General features: G+C 43.8%; 1 protein-coding gene across 2 annotated transcripts in view; it reads left to right on the top strand.

Moving 5' to 3' along the window:
- SYN3 (synapsin III) overlaps window positions 1-23,834 on the top strand; it is a 178,460-nt gene that overhangs the window by 120,403 nt on the left and 34,223 nt on the right. The gene's annotated exons all lie outside the window — the stretch shown is intronic.

Raw genomic sequence — 23,834 nt, 5'->3', positions numbered from 1 at the left:
CCGGATGCTGTCCTGAGGTGAGAATTATTCTTTTACCCCTGGGTGTTTCAGTGGTTCTCATCACTGAAGATTCACAAATGATAATCAGTATACATCCAAAACATCATTTCCAGCTAAAGGGATATTACCAGCCCCATTTTGTAGATGGAAAGTTGAGCTAGTAAGAGATTAAGTTCAAAAGTATGTACTACATTTGAGTGTCTTAAGTGAGATACCTTAGACCTTGTTATTTCTGTCTGTGTAGCCCTATTTAGCATTTTATATAATCATAGAGAAGTTTCCACTGACTCCAGCTGCAGCTATGACTGCCTGGCACTTGGACTAGTAAAGATAAGGGCTGTTAGGTCACAGAGTCTGACATCCTGTACTTTACAGACCTATATATACATCTCACTCAGTTATCCCTGTAATTAGTCCAATAATTCAGGATTATCCAAAATGTAAAGCAAGTAGTGTAGGAAGGCAGCTAATCTCAATTTGAAGACCTCAGAAGATAATGGGCTGGTGATTTGCTTGGGTTCATTTCTGAGGGGTGATTAATTACTCTTACTGTTTAATCTTTATGCCAAATTCCTTGTATGAATCTGCCTAGTTTCTGCTCACAGACATAGGTTCTTACTTTGCTTTTCTACACTGGATTAAATATTCTTTCCACAGCTGCTGTTTACTCCTCAGGAACATATTTGTAACCTGTATTCAAGACACATGTCAAGAAGTTTGCAGGCAGCTCACTGATAGACATTTTGTTCAGCTCTTAAATAATTTCAGTTGCTCTTTTCCATGCCAATTTTGAAGTCTTTCTTCTTCTTTTATATATGTGAACCCCAGCCCAAGATGTCATTCTCAGGAACTAATTGCAGCAGAATTTTCAAGTCAGTTTCCAGTGCTTGAAACTGAGAGTGCCAAAAATTGGGGAACACAACATTAATTCCTACAGAGAAGTGTGATTTCAAGGATGTTCTCAGAATTTCACTTGGACTTTTTAGCACAGTTAGAGAGAGAATCCAGTTCACTAAGATGCCTTTCAGCTGCCTTAATCATCAAAGTGCCCTTTCCTTTTCCGCTACACCCTGAGTCATAATTTATGCATTTTCCAACTTTTGGAAGAAATGAAGCAGGGGTCCTGAAAACAACCTCCTCCTGAAGTCCAGATTTAGCCTCAGAGCAGATCTACCTGGTGGACCCTTCTGAAGGGGAACAGTGGAAAAAATAACTCACAGTCACGTAATTAAAGTCTGATTCATAATGCTTATGTACAAGGAAGGAAAATGGAGGCTGTTTCCTAAAGTTTGGGTGCTTAACTTTTTGACCTTAATAAGGTTCTTTTTAGATGCTATATGGGCATGGTGGTTCCTAGGCTTACCACAAACTAAACTGGAAAAAAATCCCTCTGGCAGCTGTATATTGACACACACATGACTCACCAAGGTTGGCACTTTGACCTGCACTTCATGAAGAGCAGGCATGTGTTTGCATTCATCACTTGTGGCCATACGGATGTCTTCCCAAATATTTCCTATTAGGAGAGAACTGATAACACTCAGCACATTTAAAATCCATGCTGGGCTCTGAAAGGAAAAGGTCACAGTGGAGACAGGCTTTCCTTCCCCCTTCCTTCCAGTTCATCTATCTTCATGCTGATCCTGTCCTGTCCTGGCTCATTAGGCAAGTCCCATTCTCCTCTTGTCGTTGGTTTTAATATCTGTCATATTCTTCCCTGTCCTAAACATTTTGCCCACTGAGTCCCAGTGTTTGTCACCAGTGCCACTGGGCTTGGCTGTCCGGTGCTTTTATCCCTGGCTCTCTGTCCTTGCTCTCTCCCCTCCCTGCCAATACTCTGCCTTTCTGCTTACTTCTTCTTTCAAAATCCCCTCCCAGACACTAGGTACATTCACAATGTACCCCTTTAGTTCAGATTCTCCATCCAGCCTGTCCCAGTTCTGTTTGCACCTTGATCCCTGCGAGATATCTGCCTTCCATATGATACTTCTCCACACCCTGCTCTTCCTTGGTCCATAGCTCCTTGCCCAGCCACTCCTTACCTTCCTCATTGCTGCACATCAGATTACATCTGTGCTGTCTCTCCACACAGACTTTTTGTCCCCATATATTCTGCTTTTGGCTTCAGACCTTTACTTCTAGTTTCTCTCTTCCACAGCAGTCTTCAATCCCAGTGTCATTGCCTGACTTTCCATTGCTCCCTGTCTAAATCCAGTCCTCCTTCCCATGGCTGGCTCTTCCTTTTTTTCTGTTTGAACCATGGCTTTCACATGCAGCGCTGTATTCCTGACACTGGCCCAGCACAGAGAGTGTAATATGCTCACAGAAAGGGACAGATATGCAAAAACATCACCATGCAGGACCACATCCCCTCAGCTTTTAATGACCATAAACAGGTATTTGTCTGCATGACAACACATACCACGTTGTAAACATAAGGTAGTTTATTTGCCTTCTATTGAAGATTAAATTGCCATGAATTACTCCTCCCCCCATTTTTGCAGAGTAAGAATGAATAGGAATAATTGCTACATATCAGTTCGCACAAAGTCATTTGCTTCCCTGTATTTGTTTGTTCAGGCTTCCACACCCACAGACTCCCTTGTTTCAGTTCAGTGCCTATAGAACCTGAGACTTGCAATTGCAGGGGAAGATCTTGGTGAGCCTCTGCACTTCAGCAACCTGCTCAGTGCAGGCTGATGCTTTGATAGGTTTGGGGTAGATCTTTGGCAACACTGCGCTTAGCAAGTGCTAACTGCAGGTACCAGAACTTTGAAACTTGACCAGATTTGGCCAAATTTTCATTAGGATGAAGAAGTCAAAGGGTTGGTGCATTTCACTGGCTTTTTTCATAGCTGGAGCTGTCAGTTTCCTAAAGAAGCAGTTAGAGGTACTCTTCACCATGAGCAAACCAACAACTCTTCCTTTGCTGTGTGTGTGAAAGCATATGCGCAAAGATTATTTAGCCTCCTGGTTTACCTGTAGTTCTCCATATATTCTTCTCAAGGGAGGCACTCAGAGTGGAATATTCCAGCCTTGAATGGTCACTGGAAAGGAAATTTGTCAAAAGGTAAACCAGTATGTTTTAAGCTGTAGGCAGCCCGAATATCACCATTCCTCTGACAATGCTGCAGTGTTAGAAACCACTGTGATCAGCCCAGAGACCTGATAGCATGTCTGCATGGAAATGGAACCAGCTCCCAGGAGATGTTGTTAAACATATGTATCATTCAAAGTGTGTGTGTATATACATACATATATGTAGGTAGTGGGGTCTGCTGGAAACAACAAATAGTAACTGCATCCATAAAGTCACTAACAGAAACACTTGTGATCTTAATAACAACAACAACAACATGCCTGAGTATGAAACATTCTGCATATATGATGCAAGCCCAGGACTGCTTTCAAGCATGCAGTTAGACAGACTAATATATATTAGCCTAGCATAAAGCTGGGCTGAGTGATAGGAAACATATGTTTCTTGGTACTTGTGGTTGCACAATGGTATAAAAAGAGTCCTGACATTCTATAGGTCTCTGGACAATTCTGCTATTGATGTGTTGTGAGTCACTGCAAACAGACCATCGTATGTTTCTGAATCACTTCCTGCTCGAGGGGTTCCTCCACTTCTTCCAGAGATTGTATGCTGGGGAGGAATTCAGTGGGCTAAAACCCTCGAGACCCATTCTAAATACTTTCCCTTTCCCTTCCTTTCTGTGTGGCTGAATGACTCAGAGAGGGGATGACACCTTGAACCGCTGTCCCTATTCCCTTACTGGGATGGGACAACCCTATGGGGACTCCAGAAGGAAATTTAATTATATGTTTTATTTTAAGGATATCCCTTTAGTTTTGCTTTGATTTAATTTTTGCTGTTAGCATTTTGAGGTTTATAGGGTTTGGGTCAGGGCAGGGGTTTGGAAGTTAGAAGCTGTCCTGTGATAAAATAAAGGATGCTTCGGCTATTTTTAATACAATTGCAATGCTTTTTCTCTGCCCCAAAAGTGTTAAGGCCCAGATCACAGAAATGGTCAGTAGATATGCAAGTCCGTCTGAGGCCTCGTTAACTTTATAATTATTAATGCTTGTAACTAGCTGCATTGAGATTCCTGGGATGTTCGCAGGTGCTTCTGGTAGATCTGCTGCGCTGTTCATTTGTTGGTATTCTGATAACGCAGGAGACTGCAATCCTATCAGAAGATAGCAGGTAGACCATTACAAAATGAAAAGTCTTGTGTGATTTGGAATTTCCCAATAGTACCGCTCTACATAAAAAGTCATGTCAATAGACCTTTTCAATGCATTTTCGTGGAGAAAAACATCTGTGTTTAAGGGAAATGAAGTATTCTCCTACTATTTAAAATGCTCCTGCTTTCATTTGACATTTCCACTAGAAAAAGCTGTCTCGATGACATTTTTTCCACAAAAAGATAAGCCATTGTGAATTGCAGAAACCTTGCATTTCAAGTGCTTTTTGGTTTGTTTTTCCCAAGCTATACTGGACTGATACATGATCTTTTGGCAAATCTCTATTGTGATGAAAGTACAATCAGTTTCTGAGTAATTGCAAAATTATTTTGACTTCAAGAGATGCTTATCCTGAATGCCAGCTGATGCAGTACTTTCTCACTTAACAGCAGTAAACAGTATTCCTGAATGAGCTGTGCCTGTTGTTCAGAAATCATTTAGAGCGATCATATCTGAAGGAGGTGTGCTTCACTGGGGCCTGATTTCCTCCTGTCCATCAATGCATAACATGGGCTTATGATTAAGGTAGTTGCTGCTGCCTCTTGCTTTTAGAAAGCCCCTTAAATGTACAGTTCTCCATATGCATCTTTGCCAGCAAAAAGTAATATAGAATGCCAGATACACATGTACAGTTACAGCACACTAACATTGTCTGTTTCTGTACCCTGTATGTAACACTGCAGGGTACAGCAGCATTGCATGGACCTTCCCAAGATCCCCATCAGTGCAAAAACACCAGCAAGGTTACTGATGGGCACTTCTGAGTTTGTTATTTCTATTGCCATAATCTGGGATCCAGCTGCCCCAGCCAGCTCATCCACTGCCTGAGATATTCCTGAGCAAAATAACTGGCCTTGTGATCTTCGTCTGTCTGTCACTTCCCAAAACTGGAGAAGTTGCCTATGTTTTTAGAGACTGAATGTCCATTTGTTACAACCTCATGAATTCAAGACTACCATTTCAGATCTCACTACTGTTTGCGGCTGTAAGAGTGGATGGTTCCAGGACCTTAGTTCTTAAAGGTTTGGTTTATGCCATCTGTTTCGTTTGTAGATGTGTCTGCCTTTGGTGTCATCAGTTTCTAACACTGTAGGCATTCTTACTTCTTCAGATTTTTGCTGAAAGAGACTTTTGTAGCTGGCAAACCACGCATATTCTGTACAATCCTCTAACTTAACAATGCTAAATGCAGGTCTTGGTTAGCCTCCTCAGTCTTTTCAGTGCGTGGTTTCTAATTTTGATATTGCTTTCTACCAACCTGTTATACTGAGTGCAAATTTGGGCTGGTAATAAAATGTCTCCTACTGTGTTCACCACAGACTGCTTAAACTCACAGCCGCTAAACTGTGATTTAGTGTGTTAACCATTAAACTGTGTTAGCCATTAGCTATGTCAGACAACTTGAGCTAGCAAAAACGGAGGTGATCACCTTTATGACTGTCTAATAAGGCTGCCTCTGAAATAAATACCTCATTTCTCCAACATAACGAAATCAGCTGACCAACTGTTCCCATACCATGGGAGTTTTCACTTGACTGGCCTGTACTTTCAGTATATGTGACAAGCCTTAACAGGTTCTCTTCCCTTGGAAGATATCCTCAAACCCTTTTTCAACTGTTTTGATCTTCTGCCTCTTTGTTGAGTTACCTCTTTAATGAGATGAAGGGAGTGGCGTGTTTTTAGTCATGGATAATTTTTTTCCCTTGGTGTGATTATAAACTGTACTTCTTCCAATTTGCTAATTGCCCATGAGTTTAGTCACAACTCTAACAGGAATTAGCTCGCTACAGTAAGTCCTGAGCTTCACCTGCTTATGGTCAATTGCCTATGGTTTTGCTTTCAATGCTAACATGCTCAGTCCTGGCAACACTTCAGCTTGCACCAACATCTGTGTTGAAGGCACAGGCATTTCATTTGCTTTCAGGATGACAGTGCTTTAATCCTCTGCAGCACTGCTCACCGGTCCCATGAAAAGTCATCTGAGGACATGGTGCTATTGTCGTCTTTGTCCATGTTGGGGAATCGCTTGGAAAGTGATAGAAATTACTGTGGTTCCTGAAGGTTTTTCCAAATACCAGCCATTGTCCTCACTTGTGTTGTTTGCAGATCCGTGTGCTGCTTTATGAGGACGCTCAGTATACCATTCTGCTGCCACTGTCCTGTCTTGTAACAGCCTACATCCTCTGTTGCATGATAGCACTGTCTTACGGAGGTTTTAGTCTGAATTAGGTAACTTCCTTTGGCTGACAAATTTTCCTCCAATAGATTTTGACGGCTGTTTCTCAGGTTCCAGGCATGTTTGCTCTCTTCCTAGAGGCTCAGCTCCTCAAAATGAAGGAGCTTGGCTCTCCAACCCCCTAACAGCCCCTAATTCCGCTGCATTTTTGCCTGGTTATTGTACTGTTTGATGGCATATGGTTCACATGTTTCATTTTTATGTGAAAGCCAGTATTCTTCAGATTCCTGTGATACAGCATCCTGGTGAGCCTCAGATGTCTGGCTTAATTCAAAACTATTAGAAGCATCCAGTACTTCAGCATCAGCTATTATCAAAAATAAAGCCACCTCCGACTGTTGTAGAAGCATTAAGCTGAAGAGTCCCTTTGCATGATTTCCCACAGAGGCCCACATTCTAGCAGTGGAGGCCAGAAAGACACAGAGCATCCACACTTCCATAAAATCACCACAGATTACTGCCCAGCACCTTAGAGCAAACCAGTTTCCTTCTTTTCCTTGGACCCCCCTATCTGTTGGTAGACAAAGCCCTACTTAAACTGTCTCCAATTGCTCTCCATACTCCCAGAGGGCACCAGCTCCTGTGAGGTGAGGACTTCAGTGACCACATTCTTCCAGTCAGAGAATTTTCTTGTAGTTTTTTACCTATGGACATCACGGCGTTGCTCAGAATCAATTTAATTCAAGGGCTAGGATTCACCTAACTAAATGTAGACATATATTCTGTAGATGGATGTTTTGTAGGTGTATATATTTTACCTGGTCACCAGCATCAGTCTTTGTCATCAGTGGGGAGAAATACAGGCATTACTGGTGAGTAGCTATTCTCAGCCTGAGGTATGTGTCTGGATAAATCAGGCTCTGAAACCTCCAGTTGCTCTCCACTGATTTTAAGGTTTGTCCAGACTGGCTGCTGCAGATGTAAAAGTGAGATTCACAGGAGTCTAATATTAGGTGAGAAGTAGCTCACTGAAGGAGTGTGACAAAGGTCTGCTTTATTCAGTCTCTCATTGCCAACTCTTCAGCAGCGAGTAACATAAACCTGGGCACAGGAATGGGATCCATCTAGACCTTATGAGGGTCTTCAAGCTTTGATCATGGAAGAAAAGTAGTTTCTCCTGGAAAAGGATGCAGTGGCTGGAGAGATGCAGCCGCCAGGTTCCAGTTTGCTAAGTTTCTGCTCAAAGTGCCATCTTGGACATAATGCTGGGTGCATCAAATACTGACATTTTCCTCACAGACAAAAACAGTGTATGAAATTGCCCAGTGAAAAACAAAGCAGGGTTTGTGTCATACTGGTAGCAATGTCACAGGAAGAGAGTGTTGTGCCTTTTCAGTTCTGTAAACAAAGTAAGGGTCTGCCAGATTTTCTAGTTTTACTGTAACTGTGGGAAAAGAGATGCAGAAGAGACCCCAAGATAGTAAAGGCTGATCTACATACAAAATGTGCACCGAGCAGACTTGCAGTTGTTCACCATGTGCTCAGGGCTGACCAGGTTATACATGATCCTAGCATAGCACCGAGCTCCAGCTGGTGTATTCTCATCTGCAGAGGTAGTCGCCTCAGGCTTAGTACTCTGCTGTCAGGGGTGGTGATGTTACTGTGATTTGGGAGGGGTGTAGCGTGCAGACATGCGGCTGCGCTTGCATCATGCATTGCCAAGAGTGGTTACCACAAAAGCTGTTGCCTTTTGACCTTCCCTGTGAGTCTGTGCTGACCAGAGCTACATGGCCCTTGGCTGGTAAGCAGGCCTTGCAAAATAATCTCTTGTTTGCCCGTGAACACCATCCCCATTGATCAGTTTCCAGCTGGCTTCTATTGATTTTGTTTAATTCAATGCAAGTGTTTTGCATGTAGAAAAGGCTCCATCAATGTTCCCATGAGGTCTAAATCAGTTCCTCTGTCTCTCTTTCTCTTTAAATCCTATTGTCACTCATATGTAGCTTTCCTACACTCAGTGCATGCCTATTCCTGGGGGAAGCAATTGCTTGGGGCTTAGTTTTAGAGAGGAATGCTCACCCTGCTCTCTGTGAATGAAGCCTGGTGTAGCCAACTTCAAAGACTACACAGATTTGTTGTTGAGCTTAGAAGACATCTTCCCCTTTACTAGGATTTGCTATTGTATCTCTTTTGCTCTCACCTTCCCTTTCAGGGCATGAGAGGCCTCAGGTGCTTTCCAGACTCCTTCCATTTTTGGACCCTTTCAAATGCACTTACTCAGTGCTCCACCTCTTGCACTGAACGTCACTGAGCTGACTGTGAATGCAGTGGATTTGATGGGATCTGTGCTTAAAGAATCTGTCATCTGGCTCTTCTGTTTACACAGAGCCCTGGCACTCAGGCAGCACAGACCTGAAAGAAGGGTTATTTTTAATTCCAATAAGCACAGAAGGAGAGAGTTCTTTGCCTTCTCCCTTCACATCACATCACAATTTTAATCCTAACGAAGGACTTCACACCGAAGATAATAAAGGGATGAACTATTTTTCCTGTGTGTCTGTTGTTTTTTGACAGACATATGTGTTTGTTTATTTTTAGGTTATAAAATGCAATTATCATGTTCTCTGAAGTACACATGTGAAATTAAAAACATCTTGAGTCAACTTGCTGCTTAATTTATGTTAATTAAACTATTCAATGGGAAGGATGTTCCTGGTTAGGTTGCTCCAGTGGGATCTGGATCGTATTCTTGGCTCTGCCACAGATGCCTGTTTGATTCATGGCAAGTCGCTTAATCTCGCAGTTTTTCAGTTCTTCATTCCCAAAATGAAGATGATTCTCCTTCATCTTGTCTGCTTTGACTGTAAAGGCTTGAAGCAGGGTACATTTTGCACACCATTCAGCATAGTATATTCTAAATTTAATTTATAATTGTACATATTGATCAAGTCATTTCGTCTCCAAGAAAAAACCACCACTGCCAGTCCTTCCCACTGCATGGGTTTGCAAACAAATATACTTTCCACCACAGCCAGACAGGCAGAAAGTCAGAGGTCTGCCAGATCGTGCTCATAACCAAGTTTTCATCAATGGGAATCTGCTGATCTCGGGTTTCCAAACCCTAGGCTTTTATTCTGGAAGTCGAGAACTCACCTTCAAGAAGAGCTCAGTTCTTTCATTGTGTTCTTAAACTTCGCCTAGGCTAAGGAGCGTGTGGAATCTCATCAGGAGTTTTACTACAGATCACGTCCAGGCCTGTGGGTTAGGTAAGACAGAAACTCCAGCTTGAGCACACTTGGCCAGCACGCCTGGGAAAACTCAACCACATGTGAATGGCTGAAGGACGTACTTCACTGTGATGGCTCCTCACATCTCCATCTGTGAAATAATCAGTCTCAGAATAGGCTACACCCTGCTAACACGATCTACCCCTGATGAACCAGGTAACTACTTAGGAGCAGTGATGATTTCCTATCGCAACTTGACGTGAACTCATTTCTGCTGACCATCTTCCCATTACACCCGCGTATGTCTGCTTTCCTGTTTATTCAACAGTCGTGTTTGCCCGGATGTTTGACTTATGGTTTTGTACAGTGCCCAGAACACTGAAGACCTCAACCTCAAGCTGGCAGCCCTGGAGAAGCAGATACCAGAGGAGATGGCCTCTGTTTTCAGTCATTGCTGGCTACAGCTGAATCGTGTTCTTAAACTGATCAGCTCTACTAAACCCTAGATCTAAGCCCTTATTTCTTCATATCTGGGATATCAGGCTATATTTGCAGTAAAGAGGGTGAGTGGGAGCTAATGCATGGTGGGATTACACTGTTACTTTATTACCTGACAGCACTCAGGCAGAGTGCTTTTTCAAAGATATCTGTGGTCAGACTAAGACCCATACAAAAGACCACAGTATGTGCAGGGTTTCCTTCCTTCCTGCCCCAGAGCAGTGTAAAGGCTAGGTCAGCCCTACAGCTTTCCTACATGCACAAAGTCCCAATGTAGGCACACTTCTACCATCCTACAATTCCTTTCTTCTCTTGGCGTACATCGTACCTTCCTTTGCAAATGCAAATGAGACACGTCTAACACAAGGTTCACCATATGAGCTCAGGCTGTCATGTCACAGAAGAGTCCCAGCCTAACACTGCTGCCAAAACACACACGAGTTTCAGGGCCCATACTCCAAATGGACTTCAACTAAATTATACACTTTCTGTAGCCAACCTGACAGCGAGGCCCACGCCCCAAGCATGACCCAAAGGACCAAAGTAGCCGTTCTCCTGTGGCTTGTCTGATCATGTTCACGGAGATGTATTGGTGAGAATAGCAGCAGCAGTAAGCTTTCTCAATGTCATCTGGAGTCAGTAAAAACCCCACTCATTATAAAAATTTCATGCACAGTTTTGGTCTGCCCTTCTCATTGCTGGATACCTTTGCCCAACGACATTGTAGGCTGCATGATGCAACTCACCCTGCTCATGAGCAACATAATCATGCAATAGACCTCTCTTGCTGGCTATCCCTTGGGAGAAAAGTTGTGGCCACCAGCTAACACTCCTGAGACAGATCAGACTAATGAGCCTGAAACAGAGGTCACTGAAGTTCAGAGCTGGTTCACTTTGCACCTGGGTATTTAATTCTTCACGTCTCTGGTTCCCATCAATGAGCTATAAGCAAAGGAGAGCAGTAGGAACCAAGGATCAGAGTGTTCTTGGGCGTCTGCCTCCCATAACACTCACATTGAATTAAAACAAATAGCCTCTGCTTCACCCCATTTAGCCAGCTCACTTGCAATTCACACCTATCCCGTACAGACATTTCCGTTTTCATTTCTTCTGCCCGATTCACTGAAAAATTCTTCCTTCCTCTTTCTGTAAACTCAGCCACTTGTTTCTGTTGAAGTTAAAAGTCAGATGTTAACTTAGATGGTGATTAATACCTTGAAAAGGTCAGCTTTAAATCTCACTGCCAAGTTCACCCATCTCTCTGGGCAGCTCTTTATACCTCTTCTCTTGCCTACATAACATATTTGCGATTGAAAATAATTAAAACTGGTATGCTACTTTACATCTTGAAAGCACATTAGCTGTAATCTCGCTTTTGGGTGTTGGGAAATGTTTTGAGGCTGGGCTTGGAGAAGAAAGACCTCTTTAATCCGCCTCTCAAACGGACGGCTTGCACTCTGAAAATCTGATCTCTGACTGTCTGTCTAGAGCTGTGTACCACCAAACCACCTCTCCAAGCAGCCTGGTGGGTCTGAAGAGGTGAATTCAATCTAATTATTGTCATCTATTGGTGGGGTCACAGAAGGACCACAGCGAATTTTACAAGCAAACTAAAGGGTCCTCATTCTCCCTCACTCCCAAGCCGGGGCAGTCTTTGTGAGCCTGGGCAAAAAATCTCACCACTTTGAAGATTAAAGCTGGGTTTGACACATACTGCACAGCTCAGCTTGTCACAGTTTTCTCTGGGTTTCTATATGTGCAGTGTCACCAAAGAAGCAGCTCTCCTGTGCATCAGTGGATGCAAAGTAACCCTTTTGATAAGTAATATTTAGGGAATTTGATCTTGGAGCCTCTCACATGGAGAAATACATTAGGAGCAAGCACATTTCGCCTGTGAGTGTTTTTGTTTTCTTGCTGCTTTTGAAGTAAAGGAGGAAATGTGGGAACTATTTCTAAATTACCCATTCAGGAGAGTGACAGAAGAAACCCAGAAACAGATAAAGGCCAACAGCTGGAACACATTGTGGCGCAAGGAAGCAATTAGCCTATGGCTTAGAAGAATGAAATCACATATAGAAATTATTTGGGTCCCCTAGCATCACTTTGGCAAACTGGAAACTTTGGGGCACAGGAGACCCATGGTCCCAGGCCAGCTCTGGTGTGGTAGGCAGTTGTGCCACCCGAGGAGGAAGAGTTCCAGCCTTTCCTTAATGGTCTCATATGAGAGCTTGCAGATGTGGGAGAAGAGATGAGAGGGAGGAAGGGGTCAGTCACTTCCCCTCTCTCTGAGCTCTCCCAGCACTGCTCCAAGTTCCCGGAAGAGCTGCTTTTCCCAGCCCCGGGGATGCCCTGAGGTAGCCTTTGGTCCATCTACCTCTGGGAGCTTGCATCATAAACTGGGTGACTGACTGTGGCCTCTCAGCTGCTCTCCTACTTTTGGTCAGCCTCAACTTCAGGCACAAAAGGCTGTCCTCATAGGATTGCTTAAAAGTTACATCATCAAGCAATAAACCAGTGAAAATACCTCAGGGCAGGAGAGGAATTTGAGATAAATGTTCTTTACCAGACATTGCAAAAGAAACCATAGCCTCATCAGAATGAATGAGCTAACTCCCATCACCTTCAGTCTTTACGTGTGGGATGCCATGCTGCTGTAGTGATGAGTCCAGGATAGCTTTCGTTGCATGAAGTCAGACAGCTGGATTGATGGTTGTAATCAAATTTCCTGCCTCGGTTACAGTTTTACCATCCAAAGCCTCAATTTATTCAGCGGTCATGCTAATAGTGGGATTTGTTTCAGGAGGGACCCCATTTTCCACTCCTAGTTTCTGTGAGCTGGTTAATCCTTTCATGGGGCAGGGTTCGTATATCATGCCTCATAAAACCCCTGCATGAGGATTTAGGAAGAAAGGATGGGATTTGTCATAAGTACTCCATGAGCGTGTCTTCACAGCAGGCACAGAGATAGCCAACCAGATGGCTTCACCCCATTAACTTCTCACAGGTGGAGACAAAGGTCCAAAAATACACAGCAGCCAGATCCATGTGTGCTAATCTCCCTTTTCCTCCCTAGAAAGGTCTGGGAACAGAAACACCCAAGCTGTCCCTGTAAAAGCCATTTCATTCAGCTCTACATTTCACAGCTCCAAACAGGTGAGCCTGCATCGTGATGTGCTTTGTGAGCCTATGAGCCCAAAGTATCTCCATGCAATGTCCCTGTCCCGCCACGCAATGGACATGTCAGCCCCAGTCCCACTGGAGTTATGGAAAAATCCACTGCATACAAAGGGTCACAGCAGAGTTTGTGCTATTGGGATCCCTTCCCACCAAGGACTAGCGCTAGCCCTGTGTGGTGCAGGATCAGTTTAAAATAACTTCGCTTTGAGCGCCCCATGGAAATCCCCTGCCAGTCACCCTCCTCACGTGCTTTTTGTTCTGAGAATCAACAGGCCTCAAAGAGCAGCCTCAGAAGAGGCCACATCTGTACAGAGTTTGCTTTCATCCCCACAAGGGTTCCCAAACAATGCCAGTGCCAGCCGGAGGTTTGCTGAATGGTATGAGAACCAAAGGCTTTCTTTGCTTTCTGTTCATCCATTAAAACCTTGTGAGTCAAAATTAAGAGGACAGGAGTGGGAGCGTCTGGAGGCTGTGGTTTCTCACAAATGCCTAAAGCTAAGTACTAATGAGAAAGTTTCATAAAAAAAAAAAAAGGAAAAGTCTGCAACCCATCACCACAGCAATGGCACAATTAGAGACAAATCCAGTGTGCGCTGCTTTACATTTATGATGCAGACAAACTAATTTAGCTAATTAGGGCTGTCTACAAGGCGCATATGAACTAGTACTCTGTCCTGAAGTCCAGTATCAGAGATTCCTGCTACTGCAGCCCACAAGTGTAGAGACACGCAGCCTGGACACCTGCTACTGTCTGAGCGTGGAATTAGCTGAGCCACCTCTGCATGGCAAGTGTTGAACATTTTCTTCATTGTCCACCCACAGCTCATGTGTGAAACCCCATCAGCCGAGAAGCCCGCAAGGAGAAGTGTAAACAAAACTCTCTTTGAGTTCAGAGTTTAAGAAACAAAGCCAAGAAAAAGTGAAAAGCTCAGTTGGCTTCTCCCGCTTGAGCCTAGGTTTTATCTCACGGGTTTGAGTAGCCCTAAGCAGGTTAAGGTGTGATTTAGCTGCTTTGAGAGAGCAAACGTTTTTTCTTTGTCGGTGCAAAGACTTCTGTTGTTGTTGTTTGAAAGGGGCTCCTACTTCACTGAAGCTTGCTCTATATATTTTGATAACAACTGTTTGTGCAGCACAGAAGTCCTGAGCTTCTAGAGATGTTCAGGTGTTGCGTTTCTGAGGTGCGGGCACTATCGGAAAGGTTACATCTGATATAAAGGTTAAATCCAGGACCTCTCTAAAAGACTGCAGCAACCAGTTTTGGAAAGTAACTTAATGGCATAAAGTTGGATAGGAAGAAAAGAAGTAGAATTAATAAGGGAACAAGTACCAGTCTTCATAGACTAGTTTCAGACTTTGCCTCTGAGCGAGCCCAGTGCTCATGCAGCAATGGAAGGGCAACGTGTTGGGTGACAACTAGATAGCATTGGCAACTGGTGCCTCCACTTCTCTTGCCTCATCCTCTGTGCCCAATACTGCCTCCAGCCAGAGTGCCAAGCTTGAGCTCCCCTGGTGAGCCCAATACCCTTCTTTCGGGCATCTGCCCATTTACCTCCATATGGCTTTCTGCCCATGTTCCAAAATCCTGCCTGGATCCCATGACAGCCTCAGTAATGTGCCTGGGAAAGAAGCAAATACCTTCCTCTACTGGGCGTGGACCAGCTCATTCACATTTATCTCATTTATCCCAGAGAAGTGGAGATATTGCCTCACAGATGAAATCAGCTCAGGTCTCCACCTCTTTTTCCAGTAAAGGGTGAACCCTTTCTCTCTAGACAAAACAGAAGGAGTGGGCTCGCGGAGACCACAGCATCCTTTGCTCCTCCAGGCTTGCCCAAGCTAAAGAAGAGGGTCTATGTGTTACTCCAAAAGGAATTTCTCTGCTTCCTGCCGCTTGCCATTCCTGGCCGCTTCAGCCTGCATGCGATACATCAGTGTGTATGCTCAGCAGGGAAAAAATGCCACTGACCGAGGTGGTGGTTGAGAGATGAAAAAGGCTGATCCACACAGTGGTTTCTTCTGTCTTCCTCTAAATGTGTTCACTTCAGGAGCCCCTTTCTCATTAGAGCCGGAAAAGATGTAAACAGAAACCAATCCGTGCTGAAAATAACCCTGCTTATGTCCTGTATGGAGCCTGCTTGACTCTCCTGCTGGGTTGGACTCCTAATGACAAACGAGGCTGTTACTAGTTGAAGTTTGCATATAGGATAGTTGCACAGGACACCCACTGTACACATTTATTCCACTTCACTGGAAGCTTGAATGGCTTTAGCAAACAGGTGGAGCAGGATTGCATCTTATCTCATGGAATAAACCACAAGAGGGAGACAGATACCCATGTGGTGCCACTGGGGGCTCATGCCCTTAATGCTTGAGTAGGAAAAGGTTTTCTGAGCTTTTGAGAGCTTTCAAGGTTTCAGATTCTTTCCCTAACCTACAGTCAAAATCTCGAAAAGCCTCAAGAATGAAGCGTAGAGAAATAAAATACATGTCAGGAAAACTTCCCCTTTGCAGTCTGAAAGTGTTTAATTTCCTTTTTGGATTAAAAAAGAGAAGATAATTGTGGCTCATTCACAGACTCATTGAAACATGACACTTTCAGCTTTCAAAATATGAAGTCTTTGGAACCTCATTTTCTTCCCCAAGCAACTGCTGAATTCAGCAAGATGGTGAAATAGAGCCCTTCCTACAGTTTTTTGCTCCTACCAAGAACATGTAATTTGGAAGTTCCTAAGAAATCTCAAGAGACACAGAGCTAATTCAATCATAGGATACAATTGCTGCCTTTCATGTCCTCAGTCTCTTTGACATGGGTCAAAAATTAGTCTGGAAACGCACAGAAGATTTTTATCTGGAGAAAGAAACTAAAAACTGAAGCACAAGAATGAGGACATAAGAAAAACAAGGCTCATACTTGGCCCCCACCTGCTCTAGCTGCATACAAAAGATGCCACAGCAACTTCAGGGTTCAGAAGAGCTGCTGCCTGCGTTCAGCTCCATGTACAGTCTATGGAGGAGGTAGGTCCATGGAACAGGGCTTTGGAGACACTCCCCACATTTATGTCCCAGAGCACAAGAAGTAGGGTATGTCCATCTCACTGACAGGCCACATTAGTGAAATATTTGAACTCCTGCATGAGCCCAAGGACTCAAAATGCTGAAAATAGGATCTGCCTGTAAAACAGGACAAACTGGGCCCACAGCATAAACATTTCTCATGTGAGGTAATACCACTTCCCAAGTCAGTGGACAAAAGAAATGCGGTGGAAGTGTCTGTGGCTGTAAGGTGAAGAATACACCTACTATGAATTCAGTCTGAAAAAGACAGTCAGTAGAAATTATTATAAGGGAATGGTGTGATGTATGGCAGCATGTGACAGTCCATCCGTCTCTACAACTGAAATAAAACACTAACGTAAGAGCACACAAACATAGGGCATAATGCAAGATAGAAACTACTCTTCTGCTCAAGCCTGTACGACTGACTGAGGCTGCATTAACAGCAGCAAAGCATACGGTGCCAGTTCTCTGGCAAATGAGGCATGGAGCAATCCCAGCTGTGCTATCAAACTCTTCTAGCTTCCAGACTGTGCTATAGGGTACAGCTGCAGACTTATGTTGATTTCCATATTGTGCTTTGGAATAATTTGGGAGAAGGCTATTTGGCTTGAGATAGAATATGCCAGAGATCAATCTAACAGTTTAATAGGATATTCAACTCAGGGCTGTTTTCCTTGCTATGTCATTGCTCTGTTTACCAGTATAGACGTAGCCTGAGATGCCAGCTGCGGGGTGATGCTTCCCGTACTCCCCTTACTTCTTTATGTCCAAAGTTCCTTATGCTCTGGAGCATTAATCAAGATTACCAGTTGTGCTTTTAAAAAAGGTATAAAAATAAAACACAGATCTTTCAAAAAAGTCCTACTGTGACTGCCTGGTTTTCTGTGCTACTATTTCTATAGCTCTGAGTGCTGAAGAGTAGCAAGAAGGAAGGGGATGGTGACCCATTGCCCAACAGCTTTTGGGAGCCCAGAGGGTATTTCAAATGTGCCAGTGGCCCGTGGTATCCTGTTCCCTGTACCAGGCAACATCCATGGCTCATTGCTTGTTGCCCTCTTCCTGCCAGCATCTGACAAGGCAATGTCAGCCAAGGCCGCTCGGAGCCATTGGCACAATTACAGTAGCATGAAACTTACAATAAGACATCAGAGACGTTTCTCAATGAATATACTAATAAGCCCAGAGCCCACTTCCCATTTTACACTGACTGCACCACTCTCAAATATGCTACAGAAGGGTGTGAAATCACAACCAAGCCCTTGGAGTCGTGTGTGAATCTCACCCGAGCTTTGCAGTCGGGCCCACGGCTTCACTTTGTGTAAAAGCTGGGGTGAAAAACAGTATTCACTTTGCCCTTTGGAGACAGAAAAGCACCTGCAGCAGGCTGCATGGTGAGGTTAGAGACCAGCAGTAACAAGGGAATGATTGGCTTCCATGAGACCTAATTACTCCTGTGGTGCCCGTTTCTGAAGGTTGTTTTCCACTGTGAAGTTCAGGGAAGTTCTGTTCCCTCCAAAGAAACCCCATGCTGCTCATTTTGAAACCAGTGAACATTCAGAGTTTGCCCAAAAAAGAGACAGGGATGCCTTGAGAGTGAAGAGAGAGTTCTGTCGGCCAGCACCTTGTGAGTGTTAGGGGTTCCTGGAAGAAAGATTGCTTTGGCAATCCAGCATAAAGCATTTTTCCCCCTCCGTCTCTGTCCTGTATCTTCTACCACAGCTTAGGCACTACAGTTTTCTAAAGGTAACCCGTCAAAACAAAATTTCTAGAGTTCCACACCCTGTCAAGAGCTGTTGTTCACCATCTTCCTCTCTGTCATGTGTTTACATGAGGAAATAAGTTTTCAAATTAGAGAAAAACATAGCAAAAAGTACCCAATCCACATCAGGGGAAGAGGAAACTCCAGAGTTTCTTCTTCTCTTCCATTGTACCCTGCAAAAATATATTTAAACTGTTTTCAATGCCCCCTCCCTGGCAGTGTTCAAGGCCAGGTTGGACAGGGCTTGGAGCAACCTGCTCTAGTGGAAGGTGTCCCTGCCTATGGCAGGGGGTTGGAACTGGGTGAGCTTTAGGGTCCCTTCCAACCCAAACCATTCTACGATTCAACATAAGGAGTTGGGAGAATGTATTCGTTCTCCCAACGAACAAGAAGAGACAACAGGCTTCCTGAAGGCAACACTGCAAAATACTGGCTAAGCAAGCGCCATGCATGGAGAAATTGAACTTTTCTATGTACTCATAACAACCTTTAAAAAAACTTGCCTGTATTTTAAGGTGTGGTGATGAGGATTTATTGACCAGGACTGCTAGATATGTGTGTGAATACAACCATGTGCACAGGCATACACGCACACACTATATTATTTTCTTTTTTGCTGAGCATCTGGTTGTCTGGATAAGTTCATAGAATTCTCACACTTGAAGCTCCAAGGGAATGAGAATAATACCAAATGCTCACACTCTTATCCTCCAAATGCTGAGGGGGACTTCTAGGAACCCAAAAACATCCTGTCTCAAATAAAGGAGAATAAGTAACATTAGAGGTGGAATTAATGACAAAAAGCTCCATTTTGTGCTTAACCCTTTCCACTCACTTCCATGACCTGTTCTAACCACAGCAAGTGTTAGGAGCCCTGAAACATTGGTTTGTGGTTTGTTTACCCAGGGATGTGGGGACTAAGTCATGTTGTTGTTGGCTTTCCTTTTTGTGTCTGTGTTGTGCTTTTTAAAAGCAATGATGGAACCAAAGGATATTTTTTCGCCACCCTCAAGGATCTTCGCACCCTAAGGCACTGCTGACATTTTTTAGTAGCACAATTGATTTATGCCATATCCACATTTAGTTATTCACTATGTTCATTCCTATCTGAAGCTGGAGGTCTCAGCTCCAGTGTTAAAAAAAATGAAAAGTCCAGCCATCTAAAGCATCTTAAATCTTACCCTTTGCTTTGCTCTCATTCCTGTCCTCCCATTGCTCTCACAGATATCCAGGCCTGCAGCAGTGAGGTCCCCTTCAAAGTACTGAATGTTTTCTCTCCCCACAAAACCTTGAATGAATCAGCAGCCTCATTCTTGCCTCTTCTTTATGCCACCTCTAGAGCTTGCTTGCTTGCTTGCTTGGTCTCAGCCCTCACAGTGTTTTGCATAAATTGTGTTAGCTTATTCCCATTTTATATTACAAGCTTTCCTTACAGACTCCTAAAACTACCATGGACTAAATCATCCACCTCATCCTGAGCACTGATTTCATCACCCAGCTCAATAAAGCTCGGTAAAACTTAACTCATCCTAAAATTATATGCTGTTTTCTCTTTTGCTGGAAGGAGCACTGTTGTGTTCTAGCTGACATCCCATCTATCAGTCACCATACTGCTTCCGGTCCTACTTCGTACAATGCTGTCTTGATCCAGCTGTTGCTGAACTCCTCCTATCACAAGTATCCCATCATTTTTCTCATCATAACGCCTATGTCCTTCTTCCTTCAGAGACCTTCCTCGAGAATACCTAGTCTTTCTCAGGATTTACTTTATATGAGCATAGGCCCTCTTTCCCCAGCAAATGATGTTTTCTTCATTGTGCTATAATTATAATACAGTCATGAATGTGTTTTAAATGTGTGTTTTACAGTCATGTGTGTGTTGTAAAGGAATCCGTATCACGTGTCTTTAATAGAGAAGAGATGTTAATTTGTATTATTTGACATGTTCTCCCACCATTGCTGATTGTATTTCTGATCTGGTAAACAGCAGAGGGGAAGGACTTGTCTGTCATAGTCACTGTCTACCACAAACCTCCATGGGGCTACAGTATTAATCCACTGAGTGATCCATGCTGCATGCAGTTGTTCATTACACAAACTCATGAGTAATTAACTGAGCAGCAGGGAGTGCTGCTTCCCCTCTGTATTTCACTATACAGCTCTGACTTTGCCATGCCTGGCAAGGCCGGCATGCAAGCAGTGCTGATCTTCAGCTCAGATTTTCAGGAAGATAGTTCCATTAAACACAATGACATCTTGTCATGACATCATTACTTTCCTGTAGGTTTGAATCAGCTTGCTTGCTTTTACAGGAAATTATATATATTCACTGCTCCTCCAACTTGACATCAGGGAAGTCCCACACACAATTGCTTTCAACATTTAGCTCTCAAGTGCATGAACAACATAATCCATTAAGTACCCACCCAGAACAGACTTTGTCATCATAAAACTAAAGGCAGCTAAATAAACAGAAAGGTCAGTTTTAGACTATAAAAGCTTGAAAAAAATCACAGTATTACTTCTGGGGAAAGGGTAAACCAAAAATTACAGTAGGTTGTGCTATGGGGGCTTCTGTCCTGATTGAAAACACCAGGTAACATGACACTGGTGCCAAGAGACCAAAGTTTTAATGTCTCCATCTCCCCAGGTCCTTCCTAATATTATCCATGATGTCATTGCACCCTGGACTATTCATTTTAGCATTGACTGAAAAGGCTTTGCAGAAGAAAGAATTACACTGGAAATTGGAAGCACACCGTATGAGATGAGATAGATAATGTGAACAAATGCACAAAACTAAACACGTCAGAAGGAAATCAAAAGAGACATTCTGCATTGCTTATGCACTCCAGGACAGTACACAAAACCAGAGGCCTTGGATCTTGAGGGCCTCAGTGAAACAAAAGAGTGGAAAGCAATGTATTTATGGGGCGAATCAGGTTTCATCTGAGATTCCTCCTTTCAGATCAATTTAGATCCAGCACTGTTCTACTGCTCCACCAGCGATAAATACAGAAACAGTTCATGTATTTACAAAAAGTATTGAAAACATCAGTATTTGTTGGAAAGGAGGGGCAGAGGGTAAAGGGGAAAGTGTCATAGTTTACAGCTATGTGTTTTCAAATATAGGCTAATGCATGCATACTGGCACTCACTTTTACATACCAGTGCCAAAATACTGATGAACTGCAAAGTGATCTTTGCAGTAACACTTCACACAAAGCAGAGCCCTTAAGATCAGGGGCTAAAATGACAGACTTTGGGCCACCAGTGTTATAAGCTGGAAATAACTTCATGACTCTCCCTTCACTCCTACCAAAGATGGCTTTGCTGAGTTCCAAGTTCAGGCTTCAAACTCCTGCTTGACTCTGAACAGGCATGTTCATACACCAAGTTCTAGACACATATGTAAGCTTTGCCATCTGAAGGCTTTTGTGTGACAACATCTGGGAATACATTTATGGGATGTTAATTCAAAGGGATGAGTTATGCATATGAACTAACACCCTGAGTCTGATCACCGAGCTAGCTGCAGGGCTACAGTCCCATCCCAAAAACTGCAGACATCATCTATACCAGGCTGTCAACAGTTCATGCACACTTTGAAAGCATCAAAATGTTTTTCCCCAATTTCCAAGAAAATACTGCCCTTAGAACACATAAACAAACACATAGAAAAACACAGGCATATTTCTTTGCATAATTTCAGCAAAAACATGCTTTTCTTATTAAACTCTGGTGCTATCCTTTCATTATAAGCGTCTTCTTTTCCAGTAAATCTATGACTAAGTATGTGTAAATACTCATCTCAGGGGTCTACCCCTATGGTGGCTGTGGCCACCCCCGAAACTTCTCACTATGTATCTGTGTGAATTGCCTCATAGTCGCGTGTATGATACATTCTCCCTTCTTTTGGCTCCCCTATCCACCTGGTTGCTTGCCAAGTATGCTGGCTGGCTATCTGTTAGCAACAGAAATGGGACTTGAGTCCCAACAAGACCCCAGTGGAAGCTGGAAGTATCCACACTGACTGCTGTGGAGTTCGGCTGGCTTCCACCACTTCAGCAAAGGCTTCCCAGCTCCATTATTGGGTCGTTGTGGACTCTGGTTGCTTTAGTCCTGTGGGCTGTTGAGAGCTTTTGATTCCACTTAACTTCAGCACAGAGTAAGGTCACTCCATTGTCACTAGATAAACCCATTAAAAAACGCAGCTAAGTGTACGTGCCATGCTCTGGCACCCGCTGGTCACCCTTACGTGGGACAAGACCATGCCTTACAAGGAAGCTGAGCTCACATCTCCAAAAAGCAAAGAGAAAGGGAGAGGTTTGAACAGAGAGAGCTGTCACTACTGGTGGTTTATTTAAGGCTAGCAGTAAACCCGTGTTGTTTATTGTATCCCAGCTTTCTTTGCACGTACACAGGAAAACAGATGCTTCCCACTCCCAGGCCCCATGCTTGAGCCATGCTCCCTCAGCAAAACCCACAGGTAGGGTACACAAACGGGGCGGCAGACACATTGCTTCCTGCCTCTGGCTGCTCTGAGCTAGTGATAGGACATTATCTATCCCGCACACTTCTTTGGCCTCCCTGGCAGAGTATCAGGCCAGCTCACAGCACGCACTTTGCTTTTCCTGTGCTGTAAGAACACTGCAGCCTCTGCTCACAAACAGGGAACAGAGGCCAGGGCTTGCCAGCGCTTTGGCTTTAACAGTGAGCATGGGGCACGGATGACAGTGCTGGGAAGCAAGCCAGGTCTCCCAGAGCCTGAGCAGCTGGGTACCCTAACTGCTAGGTTACCTTTCATCTTCCAGCATTAAAGGCCTGGCATGGTCCATCCATAGCCCTGTCTTCAGTGAGCCTCAGGTGCAGTCCTCCACTCAGTCATTTATGTCAGCTGCAAATTAAGTTTCAGGCTCTTACAATGCATTAGAGAGGCAAAGGGGAAATAGAGCACAAACACACGTGCCTGGACATATGCTTAACTATGGGGCTTCAAGATGGGAACCTATCACAGTTGTTTGCTGAAAGAGTGCGTGCTGGTCCCTGCCTGTGCCAGGACCATGATTTACTGCAGCTGTGGCCATTCTGTGGTCTGAAGAGGATCTTCCAACTTTCTGCTTGAAGAAGGTCCTTACAAGTGACACAGGTTGTTGGAGAGCATGATGCACTCCCTGCTCTGCTCTCCTGTGACATTCCTTTACACAAGCAGCTGAAGAGCAAAACATATTAGTGCTCATTGCTAGTTTTGTTATTTATAGTGAGCCGCCCCAGATGGAGACTGCAGCACCATTCTATCTTTAGGACGTAGCGCCTGCCTGTCCATACAGACAATTGGTAATTAGCACAAGAACAATTTGTTTATCCATTCTTAAACTTAAATAAATAGGACAGCCATTTATCTGTCAAACTTCAACTCCCTCCCATTGCCAGATCTCCATGTTAACTGCTTAATGAATAGAGCTCATTGCTTCAGGCATTTAGGTAAAGACGAAAGTATCTTGTAAAAGAATTCCCATTAAAGAAAATGAATATACAATAACAACAGGTTACGCACTGAAGGGATGGCATTAAGATCACAAGAATCAGGAGAGCAGATCAAGGTGAAGATCACAGCAGTGTCAAGCAGAGGCACAGAAATGCACTAACCTGTATGTAGGTGAGGTATGGTGTATATGTTACCCTGGTC

Source organism: Lathamus discolor, chromosome 1, assembly GCF_037157495.1.
Source record: "Lathamus discolor isolate bLatDis1 chromosome 1, bLatDis1.hap1, whole genome shotgun sequence".
Taxonomy (NCBI): Eukaryota; Metazoa; Chordata; class Aves; order Psittaciformes; family Psittacidae; genus Lathamus; species Lathamus discolor.
The sequence above is the reverse complement of the archived record's forward strand: the minus strand, read 5'-3'. Positions and strand labels throughout refer to the sequence as shown.